At 42.9% G+C, this 21,709-nt stretch overlaps 1 long non-coding RNA gene across 3 annotated transcripts in view; it reads left to right on the top strand.

Moving 5' to 3' along the window:
• Positions 1-18,207: 18,207 nt before the first annotated feature.
• LOC123836298 (uncharacterized) overlaps positions 18,208-21,709 on the top strand; it is a 178,036-nt gene continuing 174,534 nt past the window's right edge. For all 3 annotated transcript variants that reach the window (XR_006788928.3, XR_010413716.1, XR_010413715.1), the window contains exon 1: positions 18,208-18,421. This is a non-coding gene — a long non-coding RNA (uncharacterized LOC123836298). The remainder of the gene's footprint in view (positions 18,422-21,709) is intronic.

Below are 21,709 nucleotides of genomic sequence, written 5' to 3'. Positions count from 1 at the left end.
CCAAGGGTTTTTAGTGCCTGGGTCCTGCCCCTGAGGGATCCAAGAAGGGCAGGGCAACTTTAAGCAGGGCAACTAGGCTGAGACTGTCTGGGATGTGTAGGATGCTGAAGGGAGTTTGCATGTTTTGAGCAGGGATGGGTGCAGCAATGTGGTATTTCAGTAAACCAGGGGTTCTGCTGAGGGCTTGGCAAGTGGGCCATGGACTGGGGGTGGCCAAGAGGGCTGTAACTCATGGGGTGAGAAGGTGATCTGCCTGAATCCCTGGTGAGTAAGTGCAGCTTGTGTAGACACATCTGGTGTCTGATTCCGCACAAATCCAATTGCCAGTCTGCCTTTCTGGTTGTACTTCTGGGCATTTCCCTTTCAGAAGGGCTTTGGGATGGAACTCCCCAGTGCTCTGTTCCTTTCCTCTAAGTTAATATTTCCATGGTAAGAAGTACAAAAATTTTCTGTGTGGGGAGATGCCAGAAGGGTTTCTCTTTTTTCCTTCCCCCCCCCATTTGAGAATAATGATGAACATTCCCTCTCTACCAGGTCTTTTGGCACAGAAACACTGCCCGTGCCATCTGATCCTACCATCTGTCTTTTTGGTTCTTTATTTGCAGATCTAATTTCAGAATAACTAGCCAGCTAAACACATTGAATTGTAGATCTGGGAGAGTTTTACAACTGCCCGGATTTCCCTCTCTTTTACATCTTCTGGAGATTTATTTCACTCTAGTTCTTTTATACATCTTGGTTTCTAGTTTTGCTTTGAATGAGATTTTGAGAATATTTTCCCCCTCTGGCTTCCATTTTCAATCACTCAATGGGAGTATATGTTAGACATACTCAGTTTTTCAACATTGTTAAAGAAGTAGTGATTCTGGATGAGTGAGAAAGGGAGGGAAGTAGATAGAATTAGATTATAATCTAAGAATCTAATTACATTTCTGTCCTTGCTTTCTCTTAGAAAAGCTAAAACTTTGCTGTAATTCTAAATTCTAAATTCATCCACTCCTTTCCTTTTCTTTAATGTTTGGGCTAAAATTTCCTCTTGCTCTTGTCTTTAAATTTTTTTTTTTTTTTAAGATTTTATTTATTTATTCATGAGAGACAGAGAGAAACAGAGGGAGAAGCAGGCTCCCAAGGAGCGGGAAGCCCGATGTGGGACTCAATCCCAGGACCCTGGGATCATGACCTGAGCCGAAGGCAGACGCTTAACCATCTGAGCCACCCAGGCGCCCGCTCTTGTCTTTGACTATGGATACCTGACTTAGGAAAATCACAGCTGACAAAACTCTCTCAAATGGGCATGAGATCTGGTTCTCTGCAATTCTCCAAATGCAAAAGTTGTGGGGGAAGTCATTGAAATGCATCTGGGAGAGCTCAGGGCCCTTTTAGGGGAGTGTGGCTTTGTGTGTTCAGGGCTGGTAAAAGGTTGACAAGGTTTGAACCTTGATGGTAAGTGTCAGAGGTAAACATCCTTCTGTAGCCAAACTGAAGAGGCTTACTGGGGTGGGGGAGGGGAGCATTTTCTAGGAAGTGCTCCACACAGAGCTGACAGCATCTTCCAAGACAGAAAGTAAATAGGGGTTTTGTGTTTTACCAGTCCTCCAAACTGGTAAAAGCCCCAAACAGAAAAACAAAAATCTCCCAGATACAGATTCTAGTAAAAGGCATCATGTTATCTACCTTCATCCAAAAAAAAAAAAAAAAAAAAAAAATCCCATTGAGAGTAAACAGCATCTTCAATGGCTCTTCAAATGCTTCATTGCACACCTGAGTTGGTTGATTGAGTTTCCTCCACAGGTCCAAGGGCCATTGTTCCCATTCTCAGGGGATGACCTAAGACACACAAGGTAATCAGCTGAATTGTCTGCTCCTGAATGGAAGCCTTCCTGTCCATGAAAGTTGCCCAAAAGCTAATCACAGGTGATGTATGAGGACCACATTCCTTCCAAATGCACCTTTCTTTATAAGGGAGTGTTTGCACTTTACTTAGAAAAGAATGTCACCTCCAACCCCCACTCCCAGGCTATTCTCTATGGCTCAGCAAAACCCTTAGTCTCTTCAAGTCCTCAAGCACACTGAAGGGGACTGATCTTTTTGTACACAGGTGAACTTCTGTCATATTGATTCAAGGACCTCAGGTGTAACTTGACTTCTTTCAAAACAGAGATGAAACTTGGACACTGCAGCATCATGGAGGATTGAGGGTACCACTAAATAACCAGAATCCTCATTCACCCTCCTCTCTCAGGGTTATCATTGATCTGATGGTTCTTTCTTCCTAAACAAGAGGGTATACCATCTATTATGTTGTTTTTCAATGCCCTTACCCTTTTTCCCAGCAGAAGTCACACAGGTCTTTCTAGGTCCATTCAAATGCACTCTCCAGTAGGTTTGGAAGACCACTTTCATGACCTATTGTCTGTAATTCTTGCTGAAGATGTCATATTTTTCTGGAATGTCAGTAAAGGCTTTTCATCTGTTTTTGTCCTCACCACCCCACCTACAACCCAGCGAAGAGTAGCACATAATGAGTACTTAGTAATACTAACTTATATCTGTAGAGCACTCTCCTGTTACAAAGTACTTTCACAGACACCCTCCCACCTAGTAATATGGGTTGAATTGAAGTGAACTGAAGTAATTGAATTGAGCAATCCCACTATGGTGTAGAGGACTAGGCAGAAGAGAAGAAAAAGAAGTGGGTCTGGGGAAGGCAAGAGCGATGAAGATGGGAGTCGTGGAGTACTAATGGGATTTCAGATGGCTTGTTCCCGCTATTCCCAGTGGATTTCTTCTCTGCTTCATACAAAGCACTCTGATCTTAAAGGCACAAAGTTCCAACAAAACTGGAGAAATGGGTTATTGAAGAGAGGTTCATTTTTTTTTTTTTCTGATAAGAAGGATGCCACCAGGAAGGACTTACATTACGGTCAGGACCCAGTGGTTTGTGTTTTCTGATCTTTCCTCCTCTGCTGAGAGAATAAGCAGGAATGGAGTTCAGCTGAGCTGCCTAAAAGGAAAGAGATGTTTTTCTTTCCATGAGGGAGAAGTAGGAGAGGCGCCAAGCAGGGAGAGGACTGGTAGGCCCATGGGTCTCTTAAAGTCTAACCGAAAAGTGACGCCTTGGACCAGGAGCTGGAGCAGAAAGAAGTAGCAGGCATTGGAAAGAGCTTTCTTAAATCAGAAAAAAGAAAACCAGGCTTCAGTTCAGCACTGACTGGCTACAGAGAGCAAGATGATTTACTTGTGATTGTTTATAGATCTCTCAAATTTCACTTTGAATTGTATTCTAAGCCCCTAAACTTAAAGATGGATTTATCTATTACTTTAATAGTTATATTTTAATATTAAACATGTAAATCTGTGTTTTATATTTATATAGGAAAAGGATAATTAAACAGATCTTTTTTCTATTCCTGCTTCTTCCTTGCCTACAGTTGAAGAGAATTTCACTGTTTGGTTTACTTATAGATAGTAAGGCTCTGAGTAAGAAACAGTCAACTTTGATACAACTGTCTTTACCCCAAATCGAACTTACTGTGATCAAGTAAATGTCTTATCTCTTTGTACATTTTGCATACAGTCTGCCTTATGCATTTTAGGTACATAACCTAAAAGTCACAAACCATGTCTATTTCATTTCTCTACCATTCTGTTGCAGGACTTGGGGTGGGGAGATGCTCTCTGATGGCAGTAATGAGACTGATAAAGGGGCACAGTATTGCCAAATCCTAGCCATTTCCCCCAAGACAGCTGGCTGTCTCTAAGCCAGATGAACATGGACTATCTCACACCCCTTCCCACCCCAAGTTCTGACAGCAGGGCTTACTCCTGAAATATTTAGCAACCAAGACATTTCTAGTACACGTGCAGTAGAACAAGCGCAGTGGGAGTAGGAGAGCAGGGTCTTGAATCTGTGCTGGGGACCCATTCCCCCTTTAGTTGCTCACCTGTGGGTGGGTTTCGAGACTGGTCTGGGCGTAGGGGGGTAGAGGAGGGTGTTTCAGAGTCTCTGAGCAGTAGCCACTGAACAATTAGTACAGCCCGTGCACTCTGACTGATTGTCAGCCCTAAGAGCATCGTAGTGAGTGTGGGTGAAGCTGAGAGGCATCCAGTTAAACAGTTGAATGTCTGCTCTGTGCTAGGCTGGGCACAGGGTTTGTAAAGATGAAAGAGACCCCATCTGAGCACTTTTCTCCAGCCCAACAGAGTTGGTCAGTTTTTTCTTCACACAGCTGATTAGCGGATTCCACCTCCTCCCTCAGTCCTATCACTGCATCCTGTTCAATTCCTTCACAACACCCAAATGACCTGTAGTTTAAATACATACATTGGTGTGTCCATGTGTGAATATAGATGCCTATATTAGGGCTTCCCATGACCTCCATGCATTCTCAGCTCCCATCAAGGTGCCTGACAGTAGGCACAGAATAAATATTTGTTGAATAAATGAATCAGTGGTCACAAAGGGAGTATCTGAGTGCAACGAAACCACCCCGAATGATTACGCATCACTTCTGTGTAAAACACACCTGTATGTACATGTAACATAAAATGCTGGTTTTTGAAACTGTCCTGGGTCACCAGAGGTAAGATGGGTTTTGGACCCACCACCGATGGGTTTCCTAATGAAAGAATTCCAACAGTACCTGAGATTAGGAAAGAGTGTGTGTGTGCGTGTGTGTGTGTTTCTTGTGAATAGTCAGACAAATGACACCATCAAACTGCTGACTATTGAGACGAGTAGGCTACTCAGTGTCCCTGTGGATAGCCAGCTGCTTGAAGGACCCAAACTTTCATGAACCCATTTAGGTCATTGGAGGAAATGACAATTTGAAGTCTTGGCAAAGATTTCCTTCTGGATCAGCCTGAGTTATGGGGGATTTTTTTCCCTCAGTTTATTTGACTCATTTCACTGATCCTTGCAATCAAGACAAAAATAGCCTTTTGATATTTTTCCTCCCCCTTTATTAGCTGTACGAGTCCCAAAGATTTCAGAAGAAAACAAGGAATGGATCAGGCTAGGAAAGACGAAACAATGCCAGCGGGACAACTTTTGCCGACTCTTCCCTCCAGTTTCACGAGTCTTGCTGAAAACCAGAAGGAAGGTTTGCCTTCAGAAGCGGAGTCTTGCCGGTGTCCTCATTCCCTCTCTCTTTCTCAGCTCCCCACCAGCCCCAAGTCAGTTCCTAGCCTGCTCCCCAACCCAAATCCTCCAACTCCACCCTTCCTTTCCATTGCCCTGAAGGGGAGGACATGAGTCAGCATTCAGACTTGAAGTGTGAGCTGCCTCTGAGTCCTCAGAATGTAATCATTTCAGAAAATCTAGGACACACAACTACAGAGAAAGTCACCCTCCCCACCTCTCTCTGTGGCCAGACATTTACTCCCACTCTCTGAATGCAGCTTTAGCTGGGGTTGAACTTTAACCTTAACAACAACAACAACAACAATATGGGGGGGCCACAAGAGAGCAGCAGGAATAACCACCACCCAAGGGCAATCGGCTGAAGAGTTTTTGCAGAGAACTCCAACAGTTTACCACTTTGAACATCTGGTGCTTGGCCTTGTTCAGCCAGGAAGGAAAAAAGAGAGAGAGAGAAAGAAAAAGAAAAAAAAAAAAAAATCATGCTCTGGTCAGAGTCTTATTCCTGCTCTTAGAAGCCGGAATTAATTTTCTGTTTTATTCTTCCAAAAGAGGAAGTACATTGGAATTCCCTCTAGGTATCTTGTTGAAATATCCAGGCACACCTTTAGACCCATGCTTCTTGGAAGGGAACCAACTTCATTGATTGTTTTGTTGCTGTTCAGTCGACATTCTATCAGTCTCCACATCCAGGCTTTTACTCGGCGCTGGAAAAGGAAACTTCAGTGCATGTCTCTTGGCTACCCAGAGTGCCTTCTTTTGTCCTGGCTTTGGGAGAAAAGGCAAACAGGCTCACACATGGGGTTGCTGCAGACTTCATCATGGATCAGACAGCTCTGAGGAGAAAATCTACTTAGACTTCTTAAGATTCAACCTGTTTGGGATTAGGAGAAAGCCAAGACCTCATCTGTTCTTGTGTGCAGCAATCTGGCAAAAAGTAATTTAGAAAATTATGGTTCTTCAGCTACAAGAAGGGCGGGGCGGGGGGCAGCTTGGGGGTGGCATTGCTGAGCTCTCTATAAACTCTTTACCTGCTGGGTTTCTAGTGTGCAATCTCTTGTTCCTGTTTGAAGGGTTTCCTCCTTCCCTGCGTTCTATTAGCAAGGCAGGCTGGGTTTGGAAAGGGAGAATGACTTGTGAGTGCTGTAAGTCCAGTTATTGAGTTCCTATGTCCAAGTGTCTTGTTGCCAAAACAGACAAGAAGCATTCTTCCCACACTCTGATTTAATAGACTGATCCTGGATGTAACTGACTCGTTTGAGCAAACAGAAAATCAGGAACTTCTCAGGCTGCAACAGTGTCCTGGTGGAAATGGGAAGAGGAGCACTGGATGATCCCTGGGTCTGAGGAATTATGGAGACAGACACATCTGTAATATTGAAGGAAGCTGAGAGACCTACAGCATGAGAAACACGAGGCTCGAAAGACATAGGCCACACAGCCTGTTAGGGGCTGATAGGAGTAGAATTCACAGCCCCTGTGTCAGTCTTGGCCTTTTCCACCACACTTTAGCTGTGTGCTCATTCTCAGTGGGGTGAAGCTAGCCAGGCTGTGAATTATCAGGGAAAGGAGAGTGATTTTGCAGTGCCTGTGTGTTATTTGTAGGCGAGGGAGAATAGCTGGAGGACGGGTGCATGTGTATGGATATGTGTGTGTTGGGATGGTGGAAGTATCCAAAATGATGAACTAAATGCTTCCACATTATGGAAAACAATACCCACTTTCTTTAACTTATGGACAACTCAACACTCTCAGTAGGAACACAGTTGGCCTGGGGGCAGTTCAGAAAGTTCTCTTGGACATTGCTCTGTGCCTGCAAAGTACTTGTGACTCTGGGCAACTCCTCAGATGAGTAAGACCTGGGCTCTGCCCTTCTGAATTTTGCACCCTTTTTAGGCAAACTTACAGGTACACCCAAGCTCTAACACTAGGAGGACTGCTGCTCTGATGGGCTGACCACAGCATGTGCTTGGAGGACTGAGGACGAGCCCCATTTGTTCAGGGATCTGGGGAGGAGATTGGTCTGCTCTGCACGTTTGGAGCTCAGGGAGGCAGAGCAACCATGACTTGAGAGTCTTCTTAGAAAGTTGGCTTTGGAATTGGCTTTTCCCTTTGCTTTTCTCCTAAATTTTTTGGGGGGTTTTTGAGGAGTTGTGCATGGTTAGCTCAAGTGATAACTATGAAGATTACAGGCATTTCAGGGGCATTCCCAACAACCATCATCCCAATCAAGCAATTTCCAACATGCTGGAGAGATGTGTGGTCTGAAATTGCCTAATGTCTGTGTCTTAATGTCATTTATTTTTATTTACATTTATACTTTATTTTACATGTATATAAATATGTATATGTGTGTGTGTGTGTATATACACACACATTTAATTAAAATTATTTTTGTAGCATGGTCATCCCCCAAAGAATAACATATACTTGTAAGGGAATTAAAGTAAATCAAAGAATTTCCTAGAGAACGTGTTCCTTTGTTGTGTTATTGAAGTCATGTTCACAAGATCACTCTGGCTAATGAGAATCAACAGCGTCTGTCCACCTGCCTTCCTTCCCATCTTGCCTTCTTATCTTTTGTTTATTTATTTTTAAGACATCTGAATATAGAGTTGAGGGACTCTAGCACTCCAGTTTATCTTTTTGAATTGTATGACTTTTAAACTAAAGACCTGGTAAAATCCCCATTCAATGTAAACACAAAGGACGTTTCAGATATTAGGAAGAATCATTGTCAGGGTTGCAAATTCTGAAAATAGGGGATGCTCCATATTAGTAATGTTCATTGAGGCCGAAGAATGATCGTGCTGTTGTTCCTGACACTGTGGTCTCTGTAGAGAATTTAAAAAGGGCCAAACCTATCAGCATGGCAAAAACAAAACAAAGAAAAAACCTGAGAACACCTGACAGTACTGAATGCTGGTGATGGGATGGAGCAATTGGAGTTCAAGTACACTCTGGCAGGAGGCTAAATTGGGACAACACCTTGGGAAGCTGTTTGGCACTCTCTACTGAAGCTGACTGTATGCATGCTGTATGGCCAGGCAAGTCCACTCCCACATTTATACCCAAGAGTAATGAAAGCACATGGGCATCAAAAGACATGTACAAGAATGTTCCCAGCAGCATTATTTACAATAGCCCCCAAGTGAAAACACCTCCAATATCCATCAACAGAGGAATAGATAAATAAATTGCACTATATTTATGCAGTGAACTACCTATAACCAACTACAAAAACATAGATGAATCTCACAAACAGAACCTTGAGCAAAATAAGCCAGACACAGAAGGATATGTACATTATAACTCTATTTCTACAAAACTTAAAACCAGGTAAAACTAATATATGATTTCAGAAGTCAAGTTTCCTTGCAGCCAGGTAGTGATGGGGAAGAGCCAAGAGAGGGGCTTCTAAGGGGCTGATTATGTTTTATTTCCTCACCTGGGTGTTGGTTACATGGGCATGTTTATTTTATGAAAATTCATTAAGCTCCAACCTTGTGTACTCCTCTGTGTGTCAGAATTTAATAGTTTTTAAATCCCCAAATCAAAATCATGAGAACATTCTATTTCTTTATCTGAAAGCATCTGTTTTTACTATTCTCAGGTTTAGGATAAAGTGTTAATCTTTTACAAACTAAACTTCTAGAAGTTTATATTCTACATTCAAATCTAAGTTTGGCTTAGGGTCAAGCAACATCACAGATGCCAGAGTTGAAATTCTATTAGATACTTACACATATACAATAAATATGTGTTCTAGGGTCACATGTCACATCTTTTCTAACCTTGGAAAAGCATAGGGTGTTTATGTTTTGGGACAAGGTAGGGGCAGGGTAATAGAGGACAGGCTGACTTTAGACAAATGGGTGTTTGAATGAAAAATGAAGATGTTGGCCAGTGTATTCCTGCTGGTCCTTGGCACAGGCTTAGCAGCTGGCTCTTTTGGCTCCTCAGTCTTCTCAGGGACTATATTGAAACCACTGCTGTAGGAATGACCACTCAACAATGATGGGATTAGTGGGTTGTTGTTGTTTTTTTAAGTCCCTAATATGGCTTGGCTAGTTAAAGGATAAACACGAACACTGAACATGAAGTCCTTTTTACACAAAAGGTAGACTGTGAACACCAGAGCAAAGGCTGAGATAAAATGCTCAAATAAGAGCATTCTTGTGAGCGACACGCAGCTTTGGGCAATGGTTGCTACCTAGCCTTGATATCATTAGAGGTTCAGATTGCCCATTTGTGGCAAGTTTCAGGCTGATTTTATGTAGAAACCTCAATTCTGAGAAGTGTGACTCTTGTGGCATGAGAAGGGGTCTGTGAACTTTTTAAGTGAGTGTGTGTAAATATGCAAATATGAGTGTGAGTGTGCGTGTGCGCATGTGTGCAGTGGAGGGAGGAATAAGCTCCATTTCAAAGATAGCCAAAGTCCATTTGAATCTCTAGTTTCCATGTTGGCAAGAGATTTAGGAATTAAATACCTCATTTAACAAATATGATAAAATATTTTCTAGGATGTTTCTCAGAAATAATATTTTTGTCTTTTTCAGCTATAAAGCTATTTGTTTTTCACTGACATTTAAAAAAAATATAGTTCATAATCTCTGTTTCCTCTCTCCCTAATCCCTCTTTATCCCCTGAAGTCTAATCCCCATCCCCACCTGTTTGCCCAAATTGGCTCCTAGAAGTCATCAACTGCTACTGTAACATCCAATGTCCTTCCATTTGATTTTGTTCTATCCCTTCCACAGCCCTTGTTATTTTTCCCACCTGCTTCTTGGAAATTTTTCATCCTTTCATATTTCCTGCACTCTACTCTCCTCATTTCCCTGCTAACTTTCCAATTATCCTAAAGTTTCCCATCTGCCTCTTGTTCCTCCCAATGTCCCGTGACCCAAGCCTCCATCCTTGGTCTTCTACTCTTCTTGCTGGCATCACAGTATGTGGACGTTGTCTCCATTCTCACGGCTGTGAGCACTTGGGGCCGATGACTCACAGATTTACAGCTCGCATCCTGCCCCTTGCTCAAGATTTATTCCCATATCTCTGACGGCTCACTGGTCATTTTCACTTGAAAGTCTTCCCAACACCTCACATTCAACAGTCTCTAACTGAGCTCATCATCTCTCCCCCACAAAACCAGTTCCCCTTCCAAGTTCCTTGTTTCTGCCATGGCACACTTGTCTCAGAGTTGTGGCAGCTCAAAACTTTGAAGTCATCTCTAATGTTCCTCCTGTCTTTATTCTTGCTTGTCCCATTCCCATCATGCCAGCTAGTCATCAAGTTCTACTGCTTCCCGCCCCCACCCCAAATTTTCTTACATTCTTGAGTACTTTCCTTGTCCTAATTTAGGGCTTCTTCATCTCAGGGCTAGGTCCATGATAGTCCCGTCCCTGCCAACCTGCCTGGCTCCAGTCTCCCACCCTCCAATCTGATTTCATAGGCTCAAATGGTAAATTTTCCTTAAACTCTCTGCATTTGCTCATCATTCCCTTGCATCCAGCTTTTGAGACATCTACAGTGTTCATTGTTCTTTCCGGGTTTCAAATCTTAAAACAATTTCTCTTTGAGTAACAATTATGAGCTGGGTTACTTGTTAAATGCTAGTTGGTAGAAGGTACAATTATGAATAAGTTTATCATTCTAGCACTCATAGGGAACCCTCATACTCCCATCTCCCTGCCCTTTCAAGTTGAGAAGACAGACTAATATCCAAATAATAGAAAGGATGAAAGAATAGGGAGAATTTGGAGAATTGGAAATGCTACTTGTGTGCTAAGACTGGAACAGGAAGCCCTGGGGAGCCAAATACTTATATTTCTGTAGTGACATGTGCTGATTTCAAAGCTCTGCTATTTTAAGACTGGAGGGTGGTGAATTCTCCTACCAACAGGAGAATAATAACTGGCCTGGTGAAGGAGACAATGAAAGTTTGGTGTTGATCATATTTCCCCTCCTAGGATATGATCTGTTTGAAGACGGGACCAAATGGTATTATTCTTTAAATCTCATAATGCTAACTAATTTCTAAACTCGTAGGAGTTTTTAGAAATTCCTATTGATTCATTGTTCAATTGACTAATCGTAGTTGATACTGCTGAATTTCTCTGTGACCTCCACTGACTCAGCTAATTGCTGAATCCCAAGCTCAAGTTACTTGAAGGTAAATTTTCATACTGTAACAATGCCATGGGATAGCAGGCTCTGTGCCTTATTTCAGACATACTAGGCCAGTCACATCTACATGTACCTCTTTCAGAAAAAGGAACCAGGAAAGAATCTTTCGATTCCATTACATCCAGATATTGGGGAAAATATGTTGGAAGATGATAAAATAACCAAGTAAAGTAAGTTAGGAGTGAAGGAGGCTAAAAAAGAAACCATTGGATTTTAAAAACTCTTTTTATTTTAAAGGGGAGTATGATCTTCTACTTTGTTCTTTTTTTTTTTTAAGATTTTTTTTTTCATTTTTATTTATTCATGAGAGACAGAGAGAGAGAGAGAGAGAGAGACAGAGGGAGGAGCAGGCTCCCAAGGAGCAGGGAGCCCAATGTGGGACTCGATCCCAGGACCCTGGGACCATGACCTGAGCCGAAGGCAGACGCTCAACCATCTGAGCCACCCAGGCGCCCTTCTACTTTGTTCTTGAAATTACTTTTATTTTCCTAACCATAACAAGTTGATAACATCCAGGTAAATATTTGGCTAGATTAACCCTCTGGATAGCTTTGTCAAATGATATCTGTCCAAAAAAGAGGTCATACATATTGGACTACCCCCCACCCCCACCAATGCAGACCACTGCAAACCACAGGCAAAAGCAAGAGATTCAAATGCTAGAGAGTTTAATCCTAATAGTTTTTTTTTTTTTTTAAGATTTTATTTATTTATTTGAGACAGAGAGAATGAGAGACAGAGAGCATGAGAGGGAGGAGGGTCAGAGGGAGAAGCAGACTCCCTGCTGAGCAGGGAGCCCGATGCGGGACTCGATCCCGGGACTCCAGGATCATGACCTGAGCCGAAGGCAGTCGCTTAACCAACTGAGCCACCCAGGCGCCCTAATCCTAATAGTTTTTGAAAATTGCTGCCCTTGGTCTACCTATTCACCTCATAGAAAACCATTCTTTTCTTGGTCTAATGAGTGTAGGTGTGTCTGCCAACCCACAGACAAACTGGGCAATGTTTGCCATTGTGTTTATAAATTTTGCAAAACAACATAATGTATGCTCTACATGAAAACAATACAGACTAAGGTGGTGGGATTGTTCCTCTGTATAAATTGCATCATGGATGTTGACGTAGTTTCCTGGGAGTGGTAGTATAGGCAAAAGCGTAAAATGAAATGGAGATATATACTTACAGGATTGAAGCCAAATCTCAAAAACTCATGGCATGGGGAACAAGGGAAAGACAAGTGTGGTGTTAATGGTAACTCTTTAAGTCAAGTGCTCCATGAAATTTCTTAGGTGGCTAATGGGTTTGCACACTGGCTGGAACTTCATCTTGACTTACATGGATAAAACATTGGACTCTGTGAAGTCTCTTCTATCCAATACGTTATAAGACAATGTCTCTGTGTTATCTTTGGTTGTAGTGGCATGTCCAGTACAATTGCCTATTGAATAATAAGAGGATGGTTGTGGTTTTATTTGCTTCAAAGAACAGAGAATTCCCAGAACGGACATGGGCCTGAAGCTTTCCCTCATTCCACTGGGAGTGATAGACTTTGTATATAAAGTTTGATTCAATAGCTGATAAGAGTTCCATTCCTTACTCTCTATTTTAAGTACCAATAATAATTTTATATAGATCAAAACACAAAGCAGAAGAAAACAACTTTTTAAATAGCTCTTAGTGTTTTGAAATGAAAATGCAGGACTTTGGGCAAGTCAAGAGAATACTTTTGGTGTTGGGGCTGTAGATAGGACAGACAGATGATGTGGGGTTTTCCTTGTGGGCATTTTAGAGATTGTGAATTTTATTCTAAGTGTGATGGAATATCAGTGAAAGATTTGAATTAGGGGAATGAAATGATCTAAGTCATTTAAGAAGACCACGTATACTTCTTGTAAAAATGAAATGAGCCCCTATCCTCCCTCCCTTGGGCTTCCTAGCTGCTCAGATCCCATGACTCCCATAGCTACTACTCTTTCACCCCACTCTCAGCAAGAGCAGCCTGCTGATGAGTCAAGAGGAGCCTTTAAGAAAGGGGCTGGCCAGCTAGGCCAATACTACCAAAAAGCTTAGTAAAATGAGAGCAGGAAAATATCCAGTGGATTTGGAGCATGGAGGTCACCAGGGACCTAGCAAAAGCAATTTCAGTGTCAGCAGCCTATTGTGGGTAGAATCCAGACAAGACTTTGTTGAAGAGAGAATTGGGAAGTGAACAATGGAAACATGTCTGCACAACTCTCTCTGAAGAGCAGTTATCACATGAAGTAGAGAGGAGCAGTGATTATAGGGGAAGTAGGGGCAAGTGGGATCTTTTAGGATGGTTGCTAGCCGAGTCTATTCATAGGCTTACAAGAATGACCTAGTAGGCAGGGAGAGACTGATGATGTAGGAATAGAGTCCCTGAAAGTGTGGAAGAGGGTGATATCTAGCACTTGCTAAAGGGATTGCTTTTCCATAGGAGAAGGGCCGCTTCTTTCACTGTAACAGGAGGGTGGGGAGAATGTAGATGCTGACCTAGGTAGGTTTAAAAGTACAGTATTGGAAAGACTAGGGAGGGAATAGCTAGGCTCCTTTGGCTGCAGGCAACAGAAAATAACTATGGTTAACTGAAGCCAAAACTAAATGTATTAGATGAGTTTTGGGTAGCTTTAAAAAACTGCTAATAACCAGTGATGGTACCCCTGACAATCCACAAAGGGGCGTGGCTCCCTTTCAGACCTCTGGACAGGGAAGCAGGTAAGCGTGGTTCTTTACTCAAAGATCTAGTATACCTCACAGAACAGGGTAGCGTTACAGGATGAGGATACATTTCTTCCCATTGCACAAGGGTAAGAAGTCTTTATTTATTTATTTATTTTATTTTTTTTAGACAGAGAGCACAGTGGGCAGGGGCAGAGGGAGAGAATCTTAAGCAGGCTCCATGCCCAGCACAGAGCTGGACCCAAGGCTCGATCTCACCACCCTGAGATCATGACCTGAGCCGATATTAAGAGTTGGGTGCTTAACCGACTGAGCCACCCTGGCGTCCTGGGTTAGAAGTCTTTAAAAAGAGGTTGTCACGTATCTTGTCCTCTCTCCCACTCCCTCTCTTTAGTCTTTCTCCTTCCTCTGTTCCCCCTCTCAAGTCTCCCAGGTTCTAGGTTCTAGCCCCATCCTCGGGAAATAGAGCCTCCATCTCCAGGGGCCTTTTTACTCCATAGCCTTCAGTGGCTCCTGGTGGTAATGGTAGCTCCCCATCTAGGGTGCAGCCTGGAGAGATCAGGATGGACCGGACAAGTGAGTGGGGTTGGTGGGGTGCTCTAAATCCCATTTGGTCTCTCAAACAGTGAACAGCAGGACTGAATTTTCATAGGAATCATACTCCTACACAGAGCACTGACTTTGTCTGCAGAGGCAGTGCCATTTAGCTCATGTAAGGGAAACCTATTTTGATGCTCTCCCTTGCACAACAGCTCTTCTGGTCTTACTGTGTTGAGAAGTACGTGATGTGGTCCAGAGCCTCTTTTATTACCAGAGTTGCTGCTATTGGCAGCAGATCACATTTTCTTAGCCATTTATGATCTAGTGAATGCCAGCCCTTGTTGAATTTTTCCTCATCCTCCGGAAGAAATGGTAGTAACTTCAATTTGTCCTGCCATACCATTATGAAGCTTCAAAGCTAAATAGATGTCAAAAACAGAGACTAGGTGACCATTTTAGGTAAAGGTCACAGAGAATCATAATAGTCCAAAGTCTACTTTTTAGCTTTGTAGGCTAACACACTTAACCCTGTCGGTTCTCTGAAAGTTTTCAGGTTCTTGAGGACTCATGTGGTTGTCAAATTCCAAGAGACTTTTTTGGATAGTTGTTAAAATAAGTTATTCTTCCAACTTACTAATTTAGGAGGGAATTCTTAGAAGTCAACGTCCTTGTGTCAGATGAGCAGCTCCCTTTCTCTACTATAGAAAAGTCTACATGGAAAACCATATTGCTACTTCTTGCTTCTTGGCCTGAGAGTAACTGGGATGGAGGACAAAGATAGCCCCTCCCAAACACAATGCCCAAGTTCAATCTGGATCCTTCAGGTTCTAACCTCCACGGGGCACTTTCGCTTTCGTTTTCCCCTGATTCATTAGCTTCCTTGAATTGGTTCACAGTCAGTGATTTTTCTTCCCTTCACTAAACTCCTTTGAGTAGGGACCATGTTGCATTCATCTTTGTATTGCTACATTTTCTTCCCAGAGGCCAGGGCTGGTTTTGCATATGGTAGTTGTTCAAGACTGGTTTGTCATGTTACCACCCAGAGATTTCTGGAAAAACACTTCCCACTTTGCCCCTCAAGAGACTACATGATGTGGAATGAGCAGTGGACATACAGTGAGAACTTTTAAGTTTAATTTCATATTCTGCCACTTACTAGCTATGTGACTTGAGGTTAAATCACTCAGCACCTCCGAGCCTCAGTTTCTTTCATCTACAAGATGAACAATCCCTACCCAACAAGATTATTGTGAAGATCAAATAAGACCAGGTATGTCCAAGTGTTTTAAAGTCCCTATAAAACTAAGAGTTTACTAGTGATCATGGAGTCAGAACAAAGGAACTGGGATGACCTTAATGAATATCGTTAACACCCACCACCACCACTTTGGTCTACCTGTCTTTTCATCTCCATATTCTTAGCAACTAAGAGTTGCTTAGTTGGTTCTCAATAGGTAGATTCTCAGTAGATGTTTTTTGAATGAAGGCCAATGCTATTAAAATAAGTTTTGCATCCTACTTTGGTGTTTGCTGGGGGAGTAGAAGGCAAATTGTTCTAGAACCTTTCATGTGGATGTGGATGAGGTTAGTGCATACAGAGATGGAGAACATTCTCCTCCTGGCGGAGCCTTGGGAAGATGGAGTAGTTGTTGGACCTGCTGAAGTTCAGGGCCTCCATAGGGTGCTCCTGCCGAGCTCAGCCTGTGTTATCCCTGGAGCAGGTTGTCCGGATAAGATCTCTTGGTTGTGCCTCTGTTATTGGGACACCGATGTCTGATCCTACACAGCAAGCTCAGAGTCAGGAGTGATACCTGAAATGATGATGGGAAGCCCACTGAGAAGAGTGGGTTGCTTTTGGAAAAGAGACTGAGAGTGTGAGCTATGCTAGTATCGGCCATGAGTCAGAGGAGGGGAGCAATGGAATGGGGTAGGGAGGAGACAAAGATAGGAGCAAACCATGACTGTCCTGTGCCATTGGGGTGACCACCAGTGCAGACTATACAGAATCCTCGGGCGTGCACTTTCAGTGGTAGCAACGAAGTAATCAAACACCCACCTTCCCTGAAGACATCCTTTTGAAAATTAGAATGGTAATTTAACAAAATCGTTTTTGTTTGGCCCACCTCATTAAGGGATTACTTGATATAAAATCGATTTTTAACATTTTAATAAGGTTTTAATTTTATTACAATACAATCTCCTTCCTTTCCACAAGCCTCTGAAAGACACGGTTTATCAGGAACATACGCTTTTTCTCTGTTCTACTGCAACTTATAGAAAGACTGGTTTTTCAAAGAAGGCGGGTTTTTTCTTTCCTTCATCTACCTACCACACAATGTCCCTGCAGAGGAGCCTGTGAGTCTCTCTGCCTGTCAGGCTCCGGGCAGACTAGATCCCTAGATCGGGAAAGTACTTCCCAGCCCTGGTTCATGGGACTGTTTGGAGCATGGAGAGACTGCTTGCGTTTGCTACACTTCGATGTGACAGTCGTCCGGGGGCCTGTTCATCTGCAGCTGTCGGCTCTGCCCTTCCCCCGAGACTCAGTGCTCCTGGGGCTGCGATTCAGTTGGTCACGGTCACGCTGTGGACTCCATCCTCCTGCTGAGCCTTCTCATCAACAAGACAAGCCCTCTGTGGGAGGATGGGGGGCAGTGTGAGCCTGGCTTGACAGATGCACCTGGAACACTGGGAGTGAACACAAACAAGGACATTGCAGTTGAAGAAAAAACTTGGCAGAAGCAGCGTGGATCTGACGCCTTGACTTGGAACGGCGACAAGAAATCCAATTAGAGTACACTCTGTATAAAGAGTATAAAAAAAAAAGTGCTTTTGTTTTGCTTTAATCCCACAGAAGTAAATGAGAGAATAAGAACCAGATTTAGAGTAAGTCTTTCGTTCAAGATTTTCCTTGAGACAGTGTCAAGATGGAAAACATCTTTTGGAGATTGAAGAATGCTCTCGTTTGTAGAATAGCTAATTAAAGCTTCTTATAACCTGAATGACCTGTTGTGGGACTCTAGAGCTAAGCAGAGAATGCACTTCCTACAGGACGGAAGCACCCTTATCGGGCATATGTGATGTGTTCTGTGTGCTCTCCACTCTCATACGGGGGCACAGTGTTCGCATGGACCTCAGAATTTCTCTGTGTAGTTACTCATCTATAAGGGAAGGAGAGTACTTGTACAAAGCTACAGTAGAGCAAAAACCTGTCACTCATAGCTTGAGGCTTCTATGAGGTTACTTTAGATCCATATAATCTGTTTTAGGCACATGTAAATATATATTTATGTTTAAATATAGAAGTATCCATTTTGTCATGAGAGTGATTCTCAAGGGAGTCCAGTATTTTAAATCTAAGGGGCTTCAGTCAGTGATTTTTGATACTATATTTAGATTTTACATCAATTGTGAAGAATCTACTTTTTTATCATTATGATTGCCTAGTGTAGCCCCTACCCTCTGATCTTTCCTTGGGGCTTGCAATTAAGTGAGTAATGATCTTGGGAGGTTAAGTAGATAGTATTATTGTGAAAACCTATTAAATCCAATTATTTATTTATTTTTTTCCCATGACCATGAAACACGATCCCTAAAAGCTGAGCTTGTGCAACTCCCTGGAAGGCTTATGGCTCAGGTCAGCATTGCATCTAATGAAAACAAAACCAAAAATAAAACACAAGTGATCCATGAGGCTGGTTCTTTGAGCCTCATTGCCTATTATTGTAAACATCCGAACTTCAGGGTTTTCAGGAAAAGTTCTGCCCTGCAAGATGTGCAGAAAGTCAGGAGTAACCCAGCCCCACCATTGTTTTTGACTGGTGACGCTTCACGCTGCTTGTCCTGATTACGCCAACTCAGGTAAGAGAGGTATTCTTTTCTGCCTGGAAAAGTTCCTATGTGGCCTGAAAGAGCAAATAGCTGTTGGAGGTCAACTTTTCTATAAGTCTCCTTGGTCGACCAAGATCCTTAGGTGGAGATTCAGCATGGCATCCCAGGTCTCTGTCATGTCATGAGGAGGGGTTGCTGACCCATGTGGGTGCTGTCATTACCTGGACATTGGGTGGTGTTCTTAGTGGGAGTTGTGCTTGATACCAAGGAAAGGGTGACTTACGCCACTGTCACCTGCTTTGTTTCAGGGTAGGAGGTAGCCCAGTTGCCTGGTTACCTGTGTTGTCGCAAGGTTTAATTATCTTTAAAGGGTGAAGCTCCCTCTGATGAGTTTTCTTCTGATTGTTAGCATTCAGAATGTCCTGCCCTCTCAATAATGATAACAAAAATAATGCTTCCTTTGCTAAAGGCATTAACTTTTAGACCTATGTTTATAATATATGTTTACGCTATAGATCTGGCTTCCTCCAATCACATGAACAATGGCTTCATGATTAAAAAAAGTACAGTCCCTTTCATTTGTAGAACGCATTCAATTTTATGAAGTACTTTTACACCAATTATCTCTTGTGTCCCTCAGGCAAACCTGGGAACTAGACATGGAAGGCTTTCTTCCTTTCTCTCCTCCCTGTCACCCCTTTCTAAAAGAGCAAGGTGTGCAAGGCCCTGAGTTTGGGGCATCAAAAATCACCAAAGTAGTTAAGTTGTAAAACCAGGACTAAAATAAGTCTACTAGGTCAAAGATTGGGATCCTGTTTTTGCCAGTATTTTGAATGTTTGCTTGCAGAATTATTTGATGATTTTTTTTTTTTAGGGCAAAAAATGACTTGATACTACTTCAGGAAAACAAACACTACTAAAATAATCTGCTGGTAGCATCTCCAAATCTCCAGGTCTTTTGCCGAGTCTCAGTAACAGGGCGAGAGACAGTGGTCTTCTATTTGAGAGAGTCCTGAGGAATGGGCTGATACTGCTTTTCCAGTCATTCAAAATATTCAGGGTTCTGAAAGTTTCTCAAGGGGAGACTGCATGCCTCTTAGTGTTGTTTGCTGCTTCAGGGATAGGAAGAGATCAGATGCTCTGAATGTGGAGCTGAAAGTAACGAAATAGAATATTTCTCTCTCGGGACGCCTGAGTGGCTCAGTCGGTTAAGTGTCTGCCTTCGGCTCAGGTCATGATCCCAGCGTCCTGGGATCAAGTCCCACATCGGGCTCCTTGCTCAGCAAGGAGGCTGCTTCTCCCTCTGCCTGCCTCTCTCTCTCTCTCTCTGATAAATAGATAAAATCTTAAAAAAAAATATTTCTCTCTCCACTCATGCATTATACTCATGAGAAAATTGAGGCCCCAAATATTAAGTGATTATAAGGTTATACATGTTTGTCTGGCAAGATATAAACTTATTTATTTATATATTTATTCATTCATTCATTCTTTCATTTATTTTTAAGTTGGCTCCATGTGCAGCATGGAGCCCAACACAGGGCTTGAACTCATGACCCCAAGATCAAGACCTGAGCTGAAATCAAGAGTCTGACACCCAACTTACTGAGCCACTCAAGTGCCCCAAATCTTAACTTTTAAAATTATTCCAATCTAGGGGCACCTGGGTAGCTCAGCCAGTTAAGCATCTGCCTTTGGCTCAGCTCATGATCCCAGGGTCCTGGGATCCCATGTTGGGCTCTCTCTCAACCGGGAGCCTGCTTCTCCCTCTCCCTCTGCAGCTCCCCCTGCTTGCACTCTTTCTCTCTCTCTCTCTGTCAAATAAATAAATAAAGTCTTTTTAAAAAAACAAAAAAACTATTCTAATCTAAATCATGAAAACCACTTATCCTCCAATGAAGAATGTCATTTTCAATTACAAGCTGTGTGTGCCATACTCTGCCCAATGGGAATCATGTAGAGTGACTTATCTCAGGATTTTTGCAATATTTGTATGTGGAAATAACACATTGATTCCACAAATAATTATTATTTTAAGATATCGTGGGTGCATTGCATTTGGATCAATGTTGATCAGTCCCCCTTGAGTGAAATGCTGAGCAAAGAGCAGGGGTGTAAATACAGAAGTCTCATACTCACTGCAGTGGAGAAAGGCTGATATAAGGGCAGAGGGTGCTTTCACCACCAATGGGGCACAGCCTGCATCCCAGGGGCCCAGGGCACTGTGCCACCTTGTTTGCTCTTTAGACTTCTGTTTGTCTAAGTTGATGATCATAAACAGCAAGACAGAGACAGTTTCCTAAGAAATCCCTTTGACATTCTAGCAATGACTCATGGAGCCACTTGATGCCCACAGATTAGCCAGTGTCACCTCGTGGTGTTCTTGGCTTGTCGCACGTAATGCACGTAAATCACGTAAAACGTGGGAATCCAGTTCTTCCTGTGCCAGCCTGCACCCCGAGAGGCTGCTTTCTTCTGTCCTTAAGGTGAGATCTCAAGGCAGCTTCCGGTTCTCCCAGGGCCCCTAGTCCTGGAGTTCTCCTGCCCCACTGCTCTCTCTCTCTGAATGGCCCCCACCCCACTCTGACGGTCTATCCCACGCAGGGGTTTTCTCCAGTTGACCCCTTTTTGTTATCTTTTTGCTATATTATAATTTTCCTGACAGTGGGATCCCTAATGGGATCCTGTTTCTCTTATATTCTAACAGAATACAAGCAATAGTAAGTAAGTACTTAAAGACACTTTTATATGATTAGCTGTGTGGTAATGAGAAGAGTTTTCTAAGATTCCTCCCTCCTTTCCTTCCTCTCTTCCCTCCCCTTCCGCCTCTCCTTTCTTGCCTGCTTTCCTCCCTTTTCCCCTTCCTTCCTTCCTTCCTTCCTTCCTTCCTTCCTTCCTTCCTTCCTTCCTTCCCTCCTTCCTTCCTTCCTTCCTTCTACAAATACCTATTGCAATAAGAGACAGGCATCATGCTTGGTTTGGGGAGAGGGTAAGGAGGAAGGCCAGTGTGGCCCTTCTTATCATGGGTATGATGGTTTAGGATGTTACCAGCAGTGCAGAGCAGGGGAAGGGTGTGCTGTGGAAAAGAGCATGAAGGCATTTATCTCATAATCAGAGAGTACTAGATGGAGAAAGCCTGGCTTCCTTCTTTACTTGGGGAAGTAGAGCTGAGGAGGTGGGGTGGGGGTGGGGGTATGTGTCCAAAGGAGCAGCAGAGCTAGAGGCATTGCCAGACTCTGACTCCAGCATTTTAGAAGCCAGGGACCTTTGGGCAAGTTTTAACACCCCTAAGCCTCTGGGGCTTCATCTATAAAACAA

The sequence above is a fragment of the Mirounga angustirostris genome, unplaced genomic scaffold (genome assembly GCF_029215605.1).
Source record: "Mirounga angustirostris isolate CCGP_5_RB_7025 unplaced genomic scaffold, mMirAng1.0.hap1 SCAF_8, whole genome shotgun sequence".
NCBI lineage: Eukaryota > Metazoa > Chordata > Mammalia > Carnivora > Phocidae > Mirounga > Mirounga angustirostris.
This window is presented reverse-complemented; position numbering and strand designations above follow the sequence as displayed.